Source organism: Gorilla gorilla, chromosome 2, assembly GCF_029281585.2.
Source record: "Gorilla gorilla gorilla isolate KB3781 chromosome 2, NHGRI_mGorGor1-v2.1_pri, whole genome shotgun sequence".
Lineage (NCBI taxonomy): Eukaryota > Metazoa > Chordata > Mammalia > Primates > Hominidae > Gorilla > Gorilla gorilla.
Genome location: NC_086017.1, coordinates 34,122,790 through 34,143,711, shown reverse-complemented (window position 1 = coordinate 34,143,711; position 20,922 = coordinate 34,122,790). Strand labels below are relative to the sequence as shown.

Genomic DNA, 20,922 nt, shown 5'->3' with positions numbered 1-20,922 from the left:
TATGTTTATTCATTTTCTTGTGTAACAGAAAACTGGGTTGTTTCCAGTTTGGGACTGACTTTTGGTGGACATATGCATTTCTCTTGGATATAAACCTAGGGGAAGATTTGCTAGGCTATAGGGTAGATATATGTTTAACTTTATTAAAAACTTTCAAACAGCTTTGCGAAGTGGTTATAGAAATTTACAGTGCCCCCAACAGTGTAAGAGAGTTCAGTTGCTCCATATCTTCTACAATACTTGATAATGTTAGTCTTTTTAAATTTTAGTCATTTTAATGGGTATGTAATAGTCTCTCATTGTGGCTTTAATATGCCTACTCCTTTGCATTTTCACCTAAAATGGATGAGTCATAAACGTTGAATGTCATGTAGAAGTTTTTAAATCCTTGGTTCAGGCTACTGCATGTGCAATGGTTTTTAAGGAATTCCTAACCCTTTTAAGGAATCCTAACTATTTCTCTTTCTAGAGAGAAGTGATGTGTAATTGTACAATCATCTCAGCTTAGTCAGATGTGAAAATTCCTCACCCACATCCCTAGTGTGGTATCCCCATGGCATGGCCTTGATAAACAATGCACAAGGGAGGACCCAACATTGCTACCATAGGCATTTGGCAATGAATTTGCCTCTCCATACACAGGGAATCCTGTCTGTTCAATAATATCCAATGAGCATTTATTGGGCACATACTTTGTTCCAGGCACTGTGCTGGGCATTGAGAAAGCAACAGGGAAATAGACACAGTCCCTCTCTTTTTTGAAAGACTCACTGTCCAGTGAGGGAGTGAGAAAGTGAACATACTAATTGTCATGCAACGTGATAAATGCTTTGCAAAATGTGTATGTATTTTCAGGGGGCTTGGAGGCTCATAGCAAAGGTCCTTGAAGAGAGCAAGAAAAAGTCTTCCCAGGAAAAGTGGACACCTGAGTGAGTGTTACAACGAGAAGGGGGGCATCCCAGGCAAGGCAGCTACCAAGCACAGGTGTGAAGGTGAGCTTCTACGCAGGTTTCTCGAAGGTTGTTGGCACGGCTGGAGCATAAGGCACATGCAGGAGGCACTTGCAAAAGATATAGCCAGGATGTGTACAGGGCTGATCATGAAGGATGTACTTAAGTGAAATATATTTTGCAGAATTTCAACCCAGAGAATCTCCCTTTTGATTTACCTGTAAACAAAAAGAATCATACTTCCCTTTGACTGTCTCTGAACACTGAATTTTGGCTTCTACTCACTTTTTGAAGCCAAATTGCACAAAATTAGGCCCCTTCCTTCCTTCCTTTCTTTTCATTCGTTCATTCTTTTTTGAGACAAGGTAGAGTACAGTGGTGCCATCATAGCTCACTGCAGCCCCGACTTCCTGAGGGTCGGGTGATCCTCCCCACTCAGTCTCCCAGGTAGCTGGGACTCCAGTCACACACCACCATACCTGGCTAATTTTTTGCATTTTTAGTAGAGATGAGGTTTTGCCATGTTTCCCAGGCTATTCTTGAACTCCTGGGCTTAAGCAATCTGCCCACCTTGGCCTCTCAAAATGCTGGGATTACAGGCATGAGCCACTGTACCTGGCTGAAGTTAGACTTCTTTCCATCCGTTTTTGTGAATATAGACATATTTTCTATTTAACAGTTTAGAACCAATGTGAATTTTCCCATATATGGTAGTCTAAGAATTGAATTGTAGTTTCTTAACTAGGTTTTTGTTTTGTTTTGTTGTGTTGTGTTTTGTATGCCTTCCAGACCCAACACCCTAGCCAGTGCAATGGCTCTGAGTGTGGCATAAGCCCACTTTTAGTTTTCTTATGGGATTGAGTAATGTTCTTGGCGTTAGCATCTCTCTTTTTATTGGAGGAGTAAGGCAGACACTTACATTTTTAATAAAAGATCTGCTCGTTGAAATCAAGCGAGTCCTGATGGTGTTGGGAACCTTCTGCCGTGAGCACAACAGAGGCAGCCATGGGGTATCAGAATTACCTCCATTATATTTAACAAACACTCAGGTAGCATGCACCTCTTTCGATTTTCCATGCAGTATTCCAGCTATGTAGCAACTTGTTTACTTCTCACAAGCACCCTAGAGTTGGAAAGTTTCCACATATGGGGAAACTGAGGCACCAAGATATTAAATAACCTGCTCAAGTCACAGGTGGAATTTGAACCCACAAACTCATACCTACAGACACCATACTATGCTGCTTCTTTTTACTTATAAAATATACAGGATAAACTCAAAGGAACAAAGTTCATTCAGCAAACCTTTGTTGAGCAACTGCCTGGTGGGTGAGTCAGTGACACCTTTGCCCCAGAAACTCTTAACCGATTTGGGGAGACAGATAGTAATAAATGTTTGTAATGCAATGTTAACCTGAGGAGGAAAGTCACTAACTTTGCCTGAGGAAGTTAGGGAAGGGCTTCTGCCTGAAATGCGGGCTCAGCCTTTCACGAAAAGGAGTGAACAGACAGGGCAGTTCTGAGTTGTGATAAGGCATAGCTTGTTTGGGAGGTGTCAAGTGTTCTGGGGGGTGGAAGATGTTTTAAGGTGTGCTGTGGAGACTGAAGTTAGGAATAGGACTGGTGGAAGGTGGTACTTGGGGCTGGGTGCGGGGGTCTTGTATGTGAAGCTGAGAAGTAGGACTTTAGCTTGTACCTGGTGGGAAGTCATTGAGGGTTTTTAAGTAGAGGAGAGAGTTGATAAACCACCCTCTGGAGAGATCTGGTTTGGATAACATTGCAATAATTCAAGAGAGGATGAAAATTTGCAGTGTAGGTTGTGTAGACTCTAGGGGCATCAGGTGAGTTGACAATTAAATGTAGAGTCTGAACTGTAGCATCTGGTGGGGGAGGAGGAACAAGGGTGAGAGCAAGAGGGAGAGAAGGAAGAAAAAAGGGGGAGAGGGTGAGCACAATGTCTTCTGAAAGGAAAAAAGGAAGGAAGGAACCGAGGGAGAAGGGAAAAGAGACAGAAAAAAAGGAAGGAAAGGATGGAAAGAGGAGAGAAAAGAATATACCAGTATATTTAAAAAATATATTATGATGAAATGTTACTGGTATGACAGTCCTATGATTCAGGCTTTTAGAAGTATGTGCTCAGCCAAATTTTGTTTTGGTTGTTGACCAGCAGTTATTTTCGTGACTCTGTAGTAGCCCATTGAGATTGCTTCTATCTAAAGATACTTTGTCAGGTTTGTGTAAGACTTCATTTAGGGGGCATTGCCTTGGCATGCAGACAGCTTCCAGGCCTTACACACCAGCAGAAACATGTTCTCTAAAGAGTGCAATAAAGCATTTTAAATTCATAGCTGGTCACCTCAGGAGCAAACAAGAGCTGTCACATGGAGCACTTTCAAAATAAGGCTTTTCTAACAAAAAAGAAAAAAAACAGAAACATACAGAGATATTTGAAATTCATCCTCACAATTGTCAAGCCTGAATCATAATGGCTTTGAACCCAAGGAAACTTTAAACATATGAAGATCATAAAACCTTACTTTAAGCCAAATTATCGCTGCTCTCTGTGCCAGTTATAAGCAGCATAATTAGTGGAGTGAACTACTTCTCCCTGCAATTATTATTATCAGGCTGGTGTAAGTATATTGGAGTTGAGAGGGGAGTAAAGTTCTAATCGTAACAGGGTATGTAGATGTGGATAAGGTAGCATGTCAGGTGTTAGCTGTCCAGGCAGCCTCCCAGTGCCATAGGAGTCTCATTTCACTAGGGGTTTAGGTTACCACAAGCTTTGCTCATCTTCCTGCTGCAATACTGGCTCCTATAGAAGGCCGGGAGGCACAGTGCAGAATCCTGAGCCAGAGAGAGCAGCCTGGAATAGTGAGCTGTTTGCCTGGGTGCGTTATGTGGCAAAATCCACACAGCCATGACGCCAGCCAAGCGTCAGTCACCACGGGCATCTAAGGTGCATTTCAAGAACATATAATTGGGATAGCTTAGCCACGTAAGTGCAGGACGTGGCTTTGGGTCCCAGGTGGTTTATTTGTTTAGAATGCCTTCATTCTATCTGACTTGGGAGTAGAGAATGAGAAGCTCATGCTGAGGATGTAGCGATGTCGGCAGGTCCTGAAAGCCCAGAGGACAGCAGGGTAAGTGTCAAACCACCCCCGTGATGCTCTGTGTGTGAACACTGAAGGAGATTGTGTTGCAATTAATGTGTGGGTCAAGACGTGTCCATCAGGGCATGGGCTTCCAATGGCCAACTTCTCTTAAAATTCTAATGTATCCTTCCTAAGGGTGGGATTACAGAAACGTACTTGTCCAGTAATTCTCATGTGTCCTGAATTGGAATTAAAAGACAAAGAAAATATAATTCCTAAATTTCAAGCTTTTCTGTCGGGGGCAGGGAGAGGAAGGAGGGTAATACATCGATATAGATTATAATCCTGTGTTTTTTAAACTTCAAAAATGTTAAGGAGAATTGTAAAAGGAGATTAAATTACCTTCCTATTCTGAAATAAGACCCTGCAGGAATATATGAATAAAAAATGTGTAATCCATTCCTAGTGCCATCCTTTGAGAGACATTTAGTTTCCTCGAGTACCATACTTGAGGGGACACCTGGAATATGTTCCAAAGAATGGCTCTGTAGAGGCTGAAGGTTTGGGGTGTTCCATGTTACAAAGAAAGGCTGAAGGAATTGGGAGTGTGCGATCTGGAGAAGAAAAGACTGCAGGAGTGATTACAGCTATTTTTAAGCATGAGAAGGACTGAAGCACAGAGCAAGGAAGACACTTGTCCTGTATTTCCCTGAGGAAAAGAGTTTTATCCTTTGGGAAAGAGGGATAACAGATCCCTTTGGCAGTTTGATGTTTTTTTAAAAAAAGACCTCTCTTCAGAAAATACATTTATTATAAATGCAAAACTGCCACATAATAGCAGGGATCTCACAGGACCCTGTAAAATACATTTAAAGATCTCTTGTTTTAGATGGTAGGACCAACAGTGAATAAAAATTTCAGGATTTCGCTTGATTTAAGGAAGAATTTACAAATAGTTTGGTTATTGCTGCAATGGAACTAGGCTTTTCCTAAGGTGATTCCCTTCCTCATCCCTACAGTCTGAATGAATAATTGTGTAGAAAAAATACCTTGAGCTTTAGATTCACCAGGACCTGGATTTGGATGCAGACCTGCTTCTTCTAGCTGTGTGTCCTCAGACAAATCATTAAATCCTGCCAAATATCTGTGAAATGGAGATAAAAATCTATCATTAGGTGATTGGGCTAGTTAAATGACAGCAGGTGTATAAAACGCCTATCTCAGTACTACAGTAGATTATGAACAAAAATATACTTTTCTTAGTACTTCTCAAAGGTCATGAATCGAAAAGAAGAACAAGAAAAAGCCTAATTCCTGCCTCTGCATAAGTTCTTCATGATTATGTTCCCTTTTTACTGTTAAGAATATTATAGACAGCATTCTAGCTTTGTGTGGGAAGCTACAATAAATGTCTAATTCCAAATTTGCATCAGATTTATATTTCTGAAAAACTTTAAAAATGAACTGAAAGGTGATATTATGGTATCTTAAAGTTTTTTTTTTTTAAAAAAAAAAGCTTTTGAACCAAACTGTGAATGAACAGTGTAGAAAAGGAAATGTACTTGAAATATTTCAAAGTGTTTTCAGTGAGGAGAAACTTATCCTCAATTTCTATTTAATACAAGAGGAAATGAGGTTGCATTTTAAGGTAATACTTAATAATGGGGAAGAAAAGTAACTATATATCAAGTGAAAAGGGATAATACTAAATAACAATAGAGCGTATAATAGACATTAAATGCCTTTCTTTAAGAAGTAGAGAGAAACATATTTTTCAATGGCTTTTGGTAATGGGCTTTTTAAAATGTTCAATTGAGATATGAACTGGAGGATGTGAACATTTAGTCCCGTGGGTGGCAGGATATTCTTAGCAGCTTCAAGGATGTTTGCTGCATGGGAATTGTCTTTAATTCCCCAAGCAGCAAATTTGATGGAGCACTACATTCAAGGCATTTCTGGATGTGAAAGGGGTCCCTCACCTTCAAAGAATGTGCGCCAGGTTGAGGAGTTCAGCACATACTCCTGAAAAGATGAGTGGTGCAGGCAATGATTTCCCGAGTGGTTGAGAGGAAAGAGAGAAGGTTGGAGACTGGAGCTGATGACAGCTTTCATGGAGGAAGTGAGGACTGAGCTGAGCCTTGAAAATTGGGAGTTGCTGTCTTCCCATCTCAGTAAATGGTGGCACCATTCACCCAGGTATTTAATCCCAAAACCTAGAAATCATACTTGCTTCCTCTTTCCCTCACCCCTAAATCCAAACTCTCAGCAACTCCTACCTATTCTGCCTCCAAAATAGATCCTGAGTCTGCACACTCCCACCATCTCCATTTCTGTCCTGCTGGGTCAAGCCACCATCCTCCCTTTGAAATGTTTCAATGATCTATTAACTGGTCTTTCTCTTTGGTCTTTTGGATCATCCTCCAACCCATTTTCCACAAAGAAGCCAGAGTGATGAAGTCACCACTGTGATTTAAACTCTTTAAAGGTTTTCCATTAGACTAAAAATAAAATATTCGCTCTTCCACATGGCCTACCAGGCCCTGTGTGATGTGGCCCAGACTCACAGATCTCACCCCCTCTTCTTCTCCCCCTCACTCACCATGGCTGAGCCACGCTGGCTTCCTATGATTCTTTGATCTAGGTATATGTACAATAGAGAAAAAAAAGAATGTGAAAATTGTTGAAGGCTATAGAAGGAGATCAGTTCTCAAAATTAGCAGGAGAGCTCGGTTTTATGTAATGATTCTGCCACACAAATGTGGGCGTATACGTAGGAAGCATGGTTTGATTTCAAGGACCTCTGGGAAGGAACCTTTTGTATCTCAAAACTTAGCTCTTTCACCAGCTTCATTAAATTATTTTCCAGGATAATATACTTCATAAATTCCCACCTATGAGGAAGTACAGTTGGTATTTGCTCTGTGCCAGGTACAGTGCTAGGTACAAGAGCTATGATGATGAAAAAAATAAAAAGAAAATAGACATGAGGACTTTACTTTCTTGCTGCTTTTCAGACTACTGGGGACCCAGACAATTACCACAGAAGATAATTACAATGAGGAGTTTTACAAGGTGCCGTGAGAACACCCCCCACATGGGTGGGGCACCTAACTGACTTGAGAGGTCAGGAAAACTTCCCAAAGGAAGGACATTTAACTGAGAATTGAAATAGTGGGAAGTAGGGCAGAAGGCAAGGGCAAGCATTCAAGTTTTCTTGGCAGGGGAAACAGCACATGCAAAAAGACAGTGTTAAGGAAAAACATGACACTTTCATGGAACCCAGAAAAGTTCAGGATGGTTACAACACAATGGCAAGATGGAGGAAGTGGAGAGAAGAGGAGCAAGGTATGAGAAGTAACTGGTGGCCTGTGTGTACAAAGCCTTATAAGCCATTGCAAGGTCTTTGGACCTACTACTAGTAAATGAGAGGTTTTAAGCAGTGAGATTACATAAGTGTTGTAGACAGCTCAGTCTGGATAGAGTATGAAGAGGGGCTAAAATTGGCAGGCCATTTGCAAGGCTGTTCTATAATCCAGGTGAGAAATAATGTTGGTATGAACCAACATTGAAAGAGCAAGGATGAAGAGTCCAGAAGAGAGATTTAAAAGGGGGAATTCACAACATTTGGAGATTAACTGGATGACATAGGGGTGGAAATGAAAAGAACAATAAGAATGATTCCTAAGTTTCCACCTCCCAGGGGACCATTTGCTAAGATACGGACTCAGGTGTAAAAAAGGGGCTTAGGGAAAGATAGGGAGATGTCACATCTGCTAGTGAAATGCCTTTCTTTTTTCTAATCTAAGATCAGGTTGTCTTTGTAGCATGGGCTCTGGAAATTCTGAAAATAAATGGTTGGAAGAGTCTATGAAAGATGGAGAGGAGAGACAAGAGGGCATCATAGAGAACCATTGAAGCCCTCCTAATTTTGCTTAAGCCCTGGCCAAGATGTCAAGCAAGTTCTTCTTTCATTAATACACAGTATTTAAAAGAAATATTGCATCTTCTAGTTAACTGCAAAGCCTTTCCAACTCCATTTTTCTGTCCTGCTTGGGATTTACATTTTCCTCAGTCAGAATTCTATCTACTTTGGACAAAGTAATTGTGGCCCCTTGAGGAATAAAAGTGTTTCCTCATTCCAGCTGGCTTCCCATCCCTCTTCAGCCATACACAGATCCTCATTTACATTTTGGATGAGTAAGTGTCTAGGCTGTGTGGTGTTTTATAAGCTTAATGGACTTGTGAATGTGGGAGAGACAGACACAGAGAAAGATGACCATAGATATCTGCTTGAGACACCACCCAATTAATGTCTGTGACATCATCCCACTTTAGTTGAAGGCTTCTGAAATAAGTAGCTCTTGTTTTACCTATTACTTAAACTCTTGTTAAACAATGTCCTGCCATGAGAAAGAGAGTTCCTTTTTGGGCAGGATTTTTGAACAGCAGCACTATTGACATTTTGGACCAGATAATTATTTGTGGTGGGGAATGTCCTGTGCATTGTAGGGTATTTAACAGCATCTCTGGCCTCTACCCACTAGATGCCAATAGAGAAACCCCATACCCAATGGTGACAATCACCATGTTTGCAGACATTGCCAAATGTCTACTGAGAGATGAAATTTCCCCTAGTTGAGAATCGTTGCTTTAGACCAGTGATTCCCAAAATGTGGTGCTCAAATCAGGAGCATCAGCATCACCTAAAAACTTGTTAGAACTGCAAATTCTATGACCCCAACCCGGACCTACTGAGAAAGAAGCTCTAGGGATGGGGCCCAGCAATCTATGTTTAAGGAGCCCTCTAGATTATTCTGATGCACACTGAAGTTTGAGAATCACTGCTGTAGAGCAAATGAGTGGTCACTGAAGTTCTGGAAGAAGTAGTTGTTTATGTAAAGAAAGATTTTGAATTAAAGGAAAGTCTTCTCTCTTCTGTTTTCCTTTCCCTTTTAAGTAATGAAATCAAAGTACATCATTTTATTTTTAAAAAGCAAAGGTTATTGGTAAATCGTTTCCTATCATGGAAAATTCTTATAGATAGGAAACAATATATAAGTCACATGAAAAGTTCATTATTCTGAACAGAGTTCCTTTTTCCCAAGTTCACAAAGATTAAACAGTTAAGTAGTAGCATGATTGAATATCACATTGACAAAGAGAGATTTTAAATGAGCACACAGAGAAACATTTTGCAAGTAGTATAGAATTGTGACATGGAGCTTCCAATGTGATATATGGCTCCCATTTAGGGTAGCAAGCCCACTTGCCTGCCCCAGTACTCAATAGCTTTGGGGAAGCAAAGCCAGATGTCTGCGCGAAACAATCCTTTTCTCTATGTTCTTCCTTAACTTTCTTTTCCACTTGTTTGTTCACTTACCCCTTTTCTACCCAACACAGCACTGAATAGGGGAATGGAGATTTTTAATTTATTTAATCAGTGGTTTTATAATACATCCTACGTATTTTACAAGTTTATATCAAAGTTCTATTTTTCAAGTGTATTTTCAAATTCTGTGCATTGCTGAACAATTTAGTAATGTCAGTGTCTTCCTTGAAATGCTTAATGGATCCCTGAACATTAAATTAGATTCCAAAAATACTTTTATCAAAAAAGGAAATGATGCTCCAACTTAAATAATTATTTTTAGTTAAAAGCATAACAAAATAAGGAAGATGAACTTAGTAAGACATTATTAATTATTCATTTTTATGTATTGATTTGTTCAAAAGATATTTACTGAATATCAACTGTGCACCAGAAATAAGACAAATACAGTAGAATTTTATTACCTCATGGAGCTTACATTTTTTCTGTAGGCTGAAGGGAAGGAGTGGGGAGAACAGACAGAAAACAACTCAATAGTTCAAATTTTGGATTGCACCCTGTTAGTGGGTTATGAGATCAAGTTAATGGGATACAAACAGCTTTTGTGATTGTTCCTTTAATTAGCAAACTCAAAGAGAGTAAAGAAACAAAACTTTATTCCGCTAACACTTCTTAAGCGTGTTGTTTTGTCGAACTATTGTTGCAGTTATGTGTGTGTGTGTGTGCGTGAATCAATGTAAAACATTTCTGATTATCAACTTATAAAGTTTGAAAAATATTGGAATTTTAAATCATAATACATATACAAAAAGGCCAAGGAGGTAAGGTAGAAAATAACAAAAATGTGAAGTACAAGGAGGTAGAACCCACTTTCGCTGTGTGGTCAGAGATGGCCTCTCTGATGAAGCAGTATTCCAGCTAGACCTGGCCAGAAAACGGGAGCCAGAGGAAAGGGTAGGGAAGAGCTTTCCAGACAAAGGGAGCACCAAGGGCAAAGGTTCTGTTTGGGGCCTGAGTAGCATGGGTATGGCAGTTTAAATGGCAAAGAAAATAAACAGTTTATTTCTTTCCTTCCCAGGAAGAAAGATTCTAGAACTTTTGGTTGATAGAGGCACAAAAACAAAAGGGGAACATGCACCTATTCCATAAATGAAGAAGAGTTTCACTTCAAAGGCCTAGAAAATTTCCAATTCAAATAATTATAGAAAGAAAACATATTCACTTAAAATTGAGCAAACATTCATTGAGTTTATACCATGGGCAAAGTGTTGACTATGGTGTATTTAAAGAAGAACACAAATTTGAAAATGTAAGTATAGAGTTCTAAGTACACATCTACACAAAAGACCAAAGATTACAATCTACCTATTAATAAAACAATTTTCCATTCTCCCGTTTAACAAGGCAGTTTTTCACATGCCTCAAATTTACTTTTCTCTATTTGTTTTTATAACAAAGATTTCATTCATTCCAGAATGATTTCTGCCTATTTAGCTACCTACTCTACTTTATATTTCAAAAAAAGGGATGTTCTGTATCCACCAGTGATTTTACATAGTAGGGCCTCAAACAAGGCTTGGCAAAGACACTTAAAACCTTCGTAACACCCTAACCTTGTATTGTTAAGCCTCCCTAATTCGTTCATAGAATTCCAAATTTTAAAGCCTGCACTTTGGTAGTAGTTATGCCTATGTTTCTAACCATTATTGTTATTGATAAAATCATTATTTTAATACACTCTATCTCCCTTAGTAAGTTCAACTGCCTAGAGCTTCTTTTGTTTTAATTTTTATTTTTTTCTTTTCCTCCAACTTTTATTTTAAGTTCCAGGGTACATGTGCAGGATGTGCAGGTTTGTTACGTAGGTAAACATGTGCCATGGTGGTTCTTATTTTATAGTCCTACCTGATATCCCTTCCCCTACCTTTCTGACGACTTACAGCCTGCCCTTCTTCAAAACTCAACCTCTCACTTTCTTTGCCGGATGGGCAAAATTCACAGAGGCTGCAGCGATGGCAACAAAAGCTATTTCAGTGGTTGCCCATATAGACTCATAGTCTTAACTTGACCACAGTGAACTATGGAAACAGGCCATTAGCTAATGGCCTGAAACTCCTGGAGGCAACCTTTTATACTTCAGCTCAAGGCAACTGGAACCTGGCAGAAATCTTTGAGTATGGACAGAGCAAAGTCACAGGGAAATTCTTGAAGGACCCTTTAAGCAAATGGTTTGGGACAGCAATTTGCAGTCATATCAATAGTATACTAACTATTCATATTCTTTCCAGCAGTAATTTTGGGATCTTCTGGAACACTTCTGAAAATATTTCCTAAAAAAAACCATCCAGAATTCAGAAATAAACTTTGGCACAGAAAGTTATTTGTGGCATTATTTGTATTTGGAAATCAGCCAAATATCTTTCAATAGGAGAATGTTAAATATTTAATGTTATATCTACATGGTGAACTATATAAAGTCGTTGAAAGTGCTGTTTATGAAGAGGTTATAGCATGGGAAAATGGTTCGGTTATGATGTTAGGTGGAAAAAAATAAGAAGGGAATTTATTTAGAATTTCAACTATATAAAAAACAGATGCATAAAAAACTAAAGGAAATAAGAACTGAGAGATCTGAATAGTTGCATTACTAGTGACTTTTAATAATTTTCTGTAGTTTAATTTTTTTCTGCAATGAGCATGTGTTCCTTTTATGTTCTAAACAAATAAACTTTAGCTCAGACTTTACCATGTTATTTCTCTTCAGTAAATTTAAAAATAATTCATGGTTTCAGATAGTGTTCAGCATACACATGGCACTGTGTAGGATATCAAAATTTGCTTGCCAACATCAGTGAGTATATACTTGTTTAGTTTAATTAAAAATTATTGCCAAGTAAGAAAGTAACATTAATATTTTATTATAATTTATTATTATATTTATAAAAACAGCCAAGAACTCTCATATGATTCATTTTTTTATTTTAAGAAAAAAAGAATGATCTGTAATTGTGGTTTGCTTTTAAAATATGACTTTTTTTAGAACCAGATATGATAGACTAATTAATTGGCTCCTAATAAATAGTGTGCCTACCTAAGTGATTACTAAACTCTATCAGTTAATCGTAGGAAAGTAAAGAGACAACTGTTTACATCCAGATAGATTTTAGCTCTCTTGAGAAGTTTCATCAAACTCCAACCGTACATGGTTACAGGGTTGTGTATCACATTCTGCAAGGTACAGTAATGTGCCAATTCAAAGATTTTGAGCAATGGGCCGGAGGCAGAGGGTGTAATCCTAACACTTTGTTTCTTGACCCAGTAGCCAAAGTATGCTATGCCTTAGAAAAAAAAACCTGAGATCAGTTGTTCTGATCACTTTGCAAATTTTGTGATGCAGCCACCACCATTCCTAGAGTCGATTTTAGCCAGATACATGCAGGAAAATACAAAGAATATTTATGCTATTTTTCTTTGGGATGATTTTTCCCTTGTTCCCCAGCCCATTTATAATTCCTGCTTTCAGGGAATCTATATTTATGACAACCCAATCATCTTGGCCTGTGCACTGCATCTCACTGTGAGGAACCAGAGCCCTCTGTGGAAGGCAGCTTTATAGAGGAGACCACACTGTTGACAGATTCCTGCCTCCTCCCTGTGGGTGGTCTGAAGCAGGGAAATCTGAGCTTTCCAGTGCAGGCCTGGCATGTGCCAGGAAATTTAGATTCGGGGGAGCTGCTATCTATTACAGTTATGAACCTTCCGAAAACCAGAATTGCAGGTAACCAGTATTCCTTCTGCATGCCAAAGCAAACCCTGGGCCCTTAATCTTCAAATGACTGGGCTATTAATATTAAAAGTGTTTCTATTATATAGCCTGGGTAAAGATTTGTTAGTTTCTGAGGTAAAGCAACAACAACAACAACAAAAATTGAAGGACTTTTACTTTGAAACATGTCTAAATTAGCAAGAGGAGGAAGTACGTTTGTTATCTGTTGGAAGAAACACTTTTAGAAGCCCATTGGGGGAGGAGATAGACTCAGATTTCTTGGGAGTCAGCCCAGTCTTGGAAAAAAAGTTCTAAGAAGTTTAGTAGGAGACGCCAAGGCACGATTAGAGGAAGGTAAACCTGATTTTGAATGCTGCATAGAACTAGGTATTCTTGGTAAAGTTCCTGAAATTTTCTGAACCTTTCTGTCCTCATCTAAAAAACTGAGCTAATAATAATACTTTTTATGGTAGATACAGAGGGAAATGAGATAAGAATGGATGTGAAATGCCTGAAGTTTGTGGTGTGAAGCTCACATACCTCTTTACCTCATTATTAAAATATATTAAAATGCTTCCAACCCATTATAACCAGTTTGCTTTTACAATGAAAATATACTTTTTCTCATTTGGTAATGAGAATGCAGTATGCAAATGGCCATGTCTAAATTAGTTTTGGATCAATTACCACTTATGATTTCTACCACTATATAAGCAGCTGCTAATATTAATACTGTAATTGTAATCCCCCTTGACCTTACCCTACACATGCAACTTCTATTGCTAGAGGAAGTCCCAACCCTAGGGTGTTGGTGCTACATCCACCACCCCTACCCAACCTGTAGCCTTTTGTATATAAAATGTAGGCCAGCTACCTCTACAGCAATGGCTTTCACACTTTAGCATGCACTTGAATCATCTCAGAGTCCTGGATGCCCAACCCCAGAGTTTCTGATTCAGTAGGTCTCGGGGGAGGACAGAGAATCTGCCTTTCTAACAAGGTCTCATATGATGCTGATGCTGATGTTGCTGATCCAGGAAACACACTATGAGAACCACTGATCTATATAATTCATAAAATAAACTCAGGAGGTTTTCATCTTTTTCAATGGGCTAGACTAGTTTAAATAGCATTGGAATTATCTGTTCTTTAAAAGTTAAATGGAACCCAGCTGTGAAATTATGTAATCCTGATACTTCTTCCCCCCATTTAAATGATAGACTTTTAATCACCATTTCTGTCTCTTCTTATTACATTTTAGTGCTTCCTCTTGGGTCAGTTAATTTCTGTTTTGCTAAGAAATCATCCATTTTTTCTAGGTTTCACATCTATTACAATGGGGCTAGTTCTAGTACTTTCTTAATAATCATTTTCATTTTTGTGTGCATGTTTTTCTCTATTTGCTCAATCCTAGTATTTCCCCCTCTTCTTCCTTTAATCATATTAATAAGATGGTTATATATTTTATAAAAGAACCAGCTTTTGAATGTATTTGTTCTTTCTACTATTTTTGTTTTCCACTATATTTCAGCATCTATCTTTATTAATAAATTCCTTCTTCATACTTTATTTAGGTTTACATTTTTGTTCTTCATGAAACTTACTAAGGTTAGTACTATGTTAACGTCTTAGTTCTTCAGTAATGAAGCTATTATAGCTATAAGCCACACATTTTTCCTCTGAGTATAGCTTTAGCTGTGTTTCATAACTTTGGATGGAACATATTCTCTTTTTTATTAATACTAGATAGCTTATGATTTTAATTTTGCTTTTCTCATGAATCTTATAGCTATTATAAAGGATGTTTCTTATTTTTCAAGTAGATAAGATTTACTAGCTATTGCTTTATTTAAAATCAATTTTATTTGCTTACGATCTAAGATTATATCCTATCAAAATATCTACTTTTAAAAAAAGGTGTTCATTTTAACCTTGTGATTTATATTTTATTAATATTCCATGGACAATCAGAAATCTATTTTATTAACTCATATGATGTGAGTTCTGTGTACAAATCTATTAGATTGAGTGTGTAGAATATGTTATTCAAATATTTATGTCCTTTCTTGTATTTGGGCTCCTTGATCACTTCCAAATGTTTCAAAATCATTTCCCAAAGCTAATATAATCTTTATTCTAAAATCTGACCAAGAAAATACAGACTAAAAAAAAATATGAGCTAATTTCACATATACACATAAGGGCAAACTTTGGAATAAAATATTGCCAAGTACATTCCAAAGCCATCTCAAAAGAAAGAATACTCTATGATCAAGAAAAATTTATTCCTGGAATTAAACATCGTTAAAAAGGAAATCTATCGAAATATTTGTCCAATCAATAAATTAAAGGAGGAAAAAGATTATAAAAGTACATGTAGAAAATGCATCTGTAAAATTCAGCAGCCATTTTTAAAAAACTTAGTCGGTGTATCCTTCTGTTTCACTTAAACATCATAAAGACTATCCACCAAAAACTAACAAGTAACAGAATTCTAATGGCGAAACTCTCAGGCTCCTTGTAGTAAAATTAGACATAAGAGAATGTATCAATTATCTCTTGTCCCAGTAATGTTGCATAACTATCAAACTTCAGTGACAAGTGATAATTAACATGTGTAGCTCACAATGGGGATCAGGGGATCTCGGCTGGGCCTGCTTGCACGTCTGTGGTCAGCTATAGATCATCTCAGCAGCTCTGCGATGATAATCGGGCATGCTCACGTGTCTGGTGTCTGGGGCTGGCCAGCTGTGGGCTGATTGAGGATGGCCTCTACTAGAACATTGGAAAAACTCCACAACATATTCTCTTCCTGCAGCAGGCTAGCCCAGGTAGCGGCCGAGAAGCAAGAGCAAGTCTAGTGTGAGAAGCACTTTTCAGGCATCATTTTTGCTGACCACCCTTTGGCCCAAACATTCACCTCACTAAGCCTAGACTCAAAATATGAGGGCACTGCAAAGATTCACAGCAAAGATTCATGGCACAGGGCCTAGACACAGGGAGGAGTCTCTGTATTTGTTTTTTCTTTGTATTTGTTTTATCAAGTGAAAAGCAAATAAGGATCTCTGCTTCCATCAACATTATTCATCTTTGTTTCAGGGGTCCCTGTGATTTTAGTTGGCCAAGATGTAACTGGCATAATGAATACAACCAAATGAGAAATATTACCTTTTTTGTTGATGATGTGATTGTATACCTGTAAGAGTGGAAGGACTCCAGTAAAAAACTGGAGTGCAACAATCAGTAAGAATATTTGACAAGGCTGTTGGACTAAAAAATACAAGTAGAAAAATCAGTAAGTCTTCTTTATAGCCATTCATTCAACAAATATTTATTAAACACTCACTGAATAATAAGCATTATTATTATTATTACATATTATTATGTATCTCTACTGTCCCTAGAGATACAGTAGTGAACAAAAGAAAAAAATCATTTTCTGCATAGGGCTTATATATTAGTTGGGGGTAATGGAAAATAAATGAGTAGGTAAGCCAGATGGTGGCAAGTGCTATGGGGAAAAATACAAAGCCAGAGAAGAAGTATAGTAAATGCTTAGCCAATGGACTGGATGGCAGGCAGTGGTGTGTTGTTTTCTATGAGGTGATTAGGGAGGGCTTCACTTACAATAAGTTGGCATTTGAGCAGAAACTTGAGGTTTGTGACAAATTCTGCTGTGCAGACAACTGTGACAAGCACATTCCAGTTCAGGAAGAGTGAACAGCAAGTTCAAAGGCCTTGAGACACGGTTGTATGTGGTATACTTTATTTACAAGAATTATCAATTACAAATGGAGATGGAATTTTCACCATAACAACATAAATTTTAAAAGACTTAATAAGATACAACAAGAAATGATTATTTAGAGGACGTAAAACAAAATCTATAAAAACCCAGGGAAACTATTTAAAAAACAAAACAAGAACAAAGGAGGCTAACTTGTCTTTTACCAGGTACTTGAACATGCAGAAGTGACTATATCAAAACAACTGGATATTGGCAAAGGAGTAAACAAATTGATCAGTACAACACATTGGAGGGTACATCTAGAACGGTTGTAGCCCTACTTGCTAATACATTCAAAAGTAAATGATAGGTGGATAATGGTACACATTAATTTAAATTAAGCAGCAAACATGTATTGATTTGCTATTGCTGCCATAACAAATTATCACCAACCTAGCGGCTTAGCCAACACCAAGTTATGGCCTTGCAGTCTGTAGGGAAGAAGTCTGATACAGGCTTCACAGAGCTTAGGTTTCAGCCTGGAGCCTCTGAGGGAGAATCAACTTTCTTGCCATTCTCAGAGGTCAGCCATACTCCTTGGTTTCCTTCCTCCATCTTCAAAGTCAACAATGTTGCATCTCTCCAGCCCTTCTTCCATAGTGACATCTGCCACTTAAGGATTCGGGTGACTAGATTGGGCCTACCTGGATAATCCAGAATAATATCCCCATCTCAAAATCTGTACCCTTAATCACATCTGCAAAGTCCCTTTTGCCATGTAAGATAGCATTTTCACAGGATCTGGCAATAAAGTCATGGACTTTTTGGGGAACCATCTTTGTGCCCACCACAAACATTTTAGAGAAAATTTGGGAGAATAATTTTATACCCCAAGTGTCAGGGAAATGTTTATAATCAATACAGAGCTAATTAATAAGGGATAGATAAAAAGATAAGCATACTGTACCATGTAATTTTTTTAATTGCATGACCAAACATATCATAAACAAACTAAAAAATACAGGCTAGATAGGTGTCTTACAACATGTGGCAAAGTGTTAATGTCTGCTTTGCCACAGCATTCATAAGAATCAGTAGGGAAAATGGGGAAAAGATATGAGTAGTTAACTCACAGAAAAGCACATTCAAATGATCATGAAAATACGCTCAACCTCAGAAGTTTTCAGACAAACACAAAAGTTTATGGTAACAATGAGTATATTTAGTTTCCCAGGGCTGCAGTAACAAATTACATGAGCTTGGTGGTTTAAAACAACAGGAATATATGCTCACAGTTCTGGGGAGAAGAAGTTTGAAATCAAGGTGTTGAGAGGGCCACACTCCCTCCGAAGGCTCTAGGAGTGAATCCCTCCCTATCTCTTCCAGAGTCTGGTGGCTCCTGGTGTTCCTTGATTTATGAGTGTGTAATTCCAGTCTCTGCCTCCATCTTTACATGGCCCTCACCGCTTGTCCCTGTGTCTCCCCTCTGTGTGTCTCTTATAAGGACACTTGTCATTCAATTTAGGGCCAGCCAGATAAGCCAGGATAATTTCATGTAGAGATCCTTAATTATATCTGCAAAGACTCCCTTTCCAAATTAGGTCATATTCATAGTTTTGGGGGATTACCACATGGACATATCTTTTGGGGGTCTACCATTCAGTCACTACAATGAGATACCCCTCCCATCAAATTAGTAAAATTTTAACTTTTTTCATTGACATATACAAGCTTGTAATATATTCCAAATACAAATCTACCAAATATATGTATTACAAATTTAAAAAATAATTAGCAATATTTCAAAGGAGTGATAATATCCACCACTGCAGTTAGATGAAGAGATGGGGGGAGTCTAATACATTCCTGTGGTCTTTGAACTTTTGAAAAGCAATCTGGCAAACTCTATTAATAAAAAACACAGAGAGATATCATATATGACCCAGCTTTTGGAAGCTAGCCCATAAAAATAAAAGCATTGATATGCAAGATTCTGTGTACAGGAATTTTATTGCATCATTGTTGTAGGGAGGGAAAGAAGACTCTGGAAACCAAGCGAATGCCCAGAAATTGGGGAATAGTTAGGAAATAAATGTGGTGCCCCTGTATCATGGATATTATATACTGTATACATAGAGATTCGAGAACTACATGGATGGATGAGTATTAGGTTTTATCATGGCCAGAGTGGTTGGTAGATCATGCAAGAATCCATGTTTGAGGGTTTAAGTGAAAAAAATTCCTTTCTTTTGAGTCGCAACACCTGGAATAGTGTATCAACTTTGTCCTTAATTCCTGGTGTAACTGAGCAAAGTCACGTGTAACCAGCCACCCTGGGTCTCTGGTTGCTCAGCCTCAGGTGAGGAGGTGGTACTGCCTGTGAGTATATGCTAAATTCCAGGAGTAGCAAAGTGTTCTGCCCTCCCTCAGGCGTAGGGAAAATATTGTTTTGTGTTGACTGGACAGATCTAGAGATGTAATCAGTGGCTTTTGAAGAGTCATTGCTGAGTAAGTGAGAAAAATTTTATGCCATTTAGTCTAGGAATTGAGAGTCAGTGTTGGGATGTGCAACTCAAAGCTGTCCTGCTCCTCTTTCCTGTAATTCCCCTGGAGTATTTTCAGCAATAGGAACACACTGAAAAAGTACACTGCTTCCTCCTCCAGAGAAAACCACATGCATTTAAAGGTATAAACTCTGGTATGTTTGCTAAAAAAAAAAAAAACAAAAAAACAAAAAAACATACTTCCCCAGAAACCTCAAGGCTTCCTGGAATTTCTGTTAAGAATTCAGATGTACTGATGATAAATTTCTAAATACCACAATTTCAGCCAATTCTGTTAACAAATAGGAAAAAAAAAAAGAAAGTTTTTATGACCACAGAAACTGTTTTAAAAAATTGTGGGGGAAATGCAGTTACACTTGGTAATCTGTGAAAAACAGAGATCAGATAGAGTTCTTGATCTTTTCAAATTTTGTGCATATTGTATAGGATACAGCATCGGGTCTGTACCAACTACAGGACACTTACAAATAAGTTATTCACATTAAATTTCTTGAAAAGCATCCAAAGATCAAGTTACTCATTCTCCTTCCCCCAGGCAAGGCTGGAGAACTACACAGCCCAGGCTCTTTAAGGTCTTTCTTATTTTTAAAGAACTCTTAGTTATAATGCATGATTCTTAGTTTCCTCTACATTTTTATTTTATTCTACAGTGAACCTGAATTACTTTTCTTTTTTTTTTTTTTTTGAGACTGAGTCTCGCTCGGTCGCCCAGGCTGGAGTGCAGTGGCACTATCTCGGCTCACTGCAAGATCAGCCTCCCAGGTTCACGCCATTCTCCTGCCTCAGCCTCCCGAGTAGCTGGGACTACAGGCGCCCGCCACCACGCCCAGCTAATTTTTTTGTATTTTTAGTAGAGACGGGGTTTCACCGTGTTAGCCAGGATGGTCTCGATCTCCTGACCTCGTGATCCGCCCGCCTTGGCCTCCCAAAGTGCTGGGATTACAGGCCTGAGCCACCACGCCCGGCCTGAATTACTTTTCTAAGCAGAAAAAAAAATATTAACTTAAAAAACTTATCTATGTGATTTGAGAACTATAGTTCATGAAGTATTTTGGAATGAATTTTTAAAAAACAATCAAATGAGTCACAATCCATAATCATGTCTAGAGACCCTTTTTCATGCTGATTTCTTACAGGAGGCTAAAGCCTCAATTGGTTACAAAGGTGAGAGGCGGTGTGCATGCAGCAATGGAGGGAAAGGCCTTCCATGTAAGAGGAACATGAGGCTAAATCTTGGCAATTCACTTCCTCCCTAAGGCTCTATTTTTCCATCTGTTAAGTAGAGATGACGATAATTCTTATCTGTACAGAGTTGTTACAAGGCTTAGGGTAAAAAATATTTGAAAATTGTACCCAGTAACTAACAATCTATGAAAATCAGAGACGGTATTTCTTCCTGGCCTCGTTTTCTTCTTGCTTGTTTAAAATAATCATAAACAAATGCAATACAAGATGTGTTAGGCCATTTGTCCTCAAAATACTATTGGCCTC

The 20,922-nt window shown here is 38.3% G+C and overlaps 1 protein-coding gene across 11 annotated transcripts in view; it reads left to right on the top strand.

The window, feature by feature from the left end:
- THRB (thyroid hormone receptor beta) overlaps positions 1–20,922 on the top strand; it is a 377,275-nt gene that overhangs the window by 176,496 nt on the left and 179,857 nt on the right. For 4 of the 11 annotated variants that reach the window (XM_063703657.1, XM_063703659.1, XM_063703656.1 and 1 more), the window contains exon 3: positions 856–992. The exons of the other annotated variants lie outside the window; for them this stretch is intronic. The gene's annotated coding sequence lies outside the window, so the exon portion shown is untranslated. The remainder of the gene's footprint in view (positions 1–855; positions 993–20,922) is intronic. 11 annotated transcript variants of the gene reach the window in all.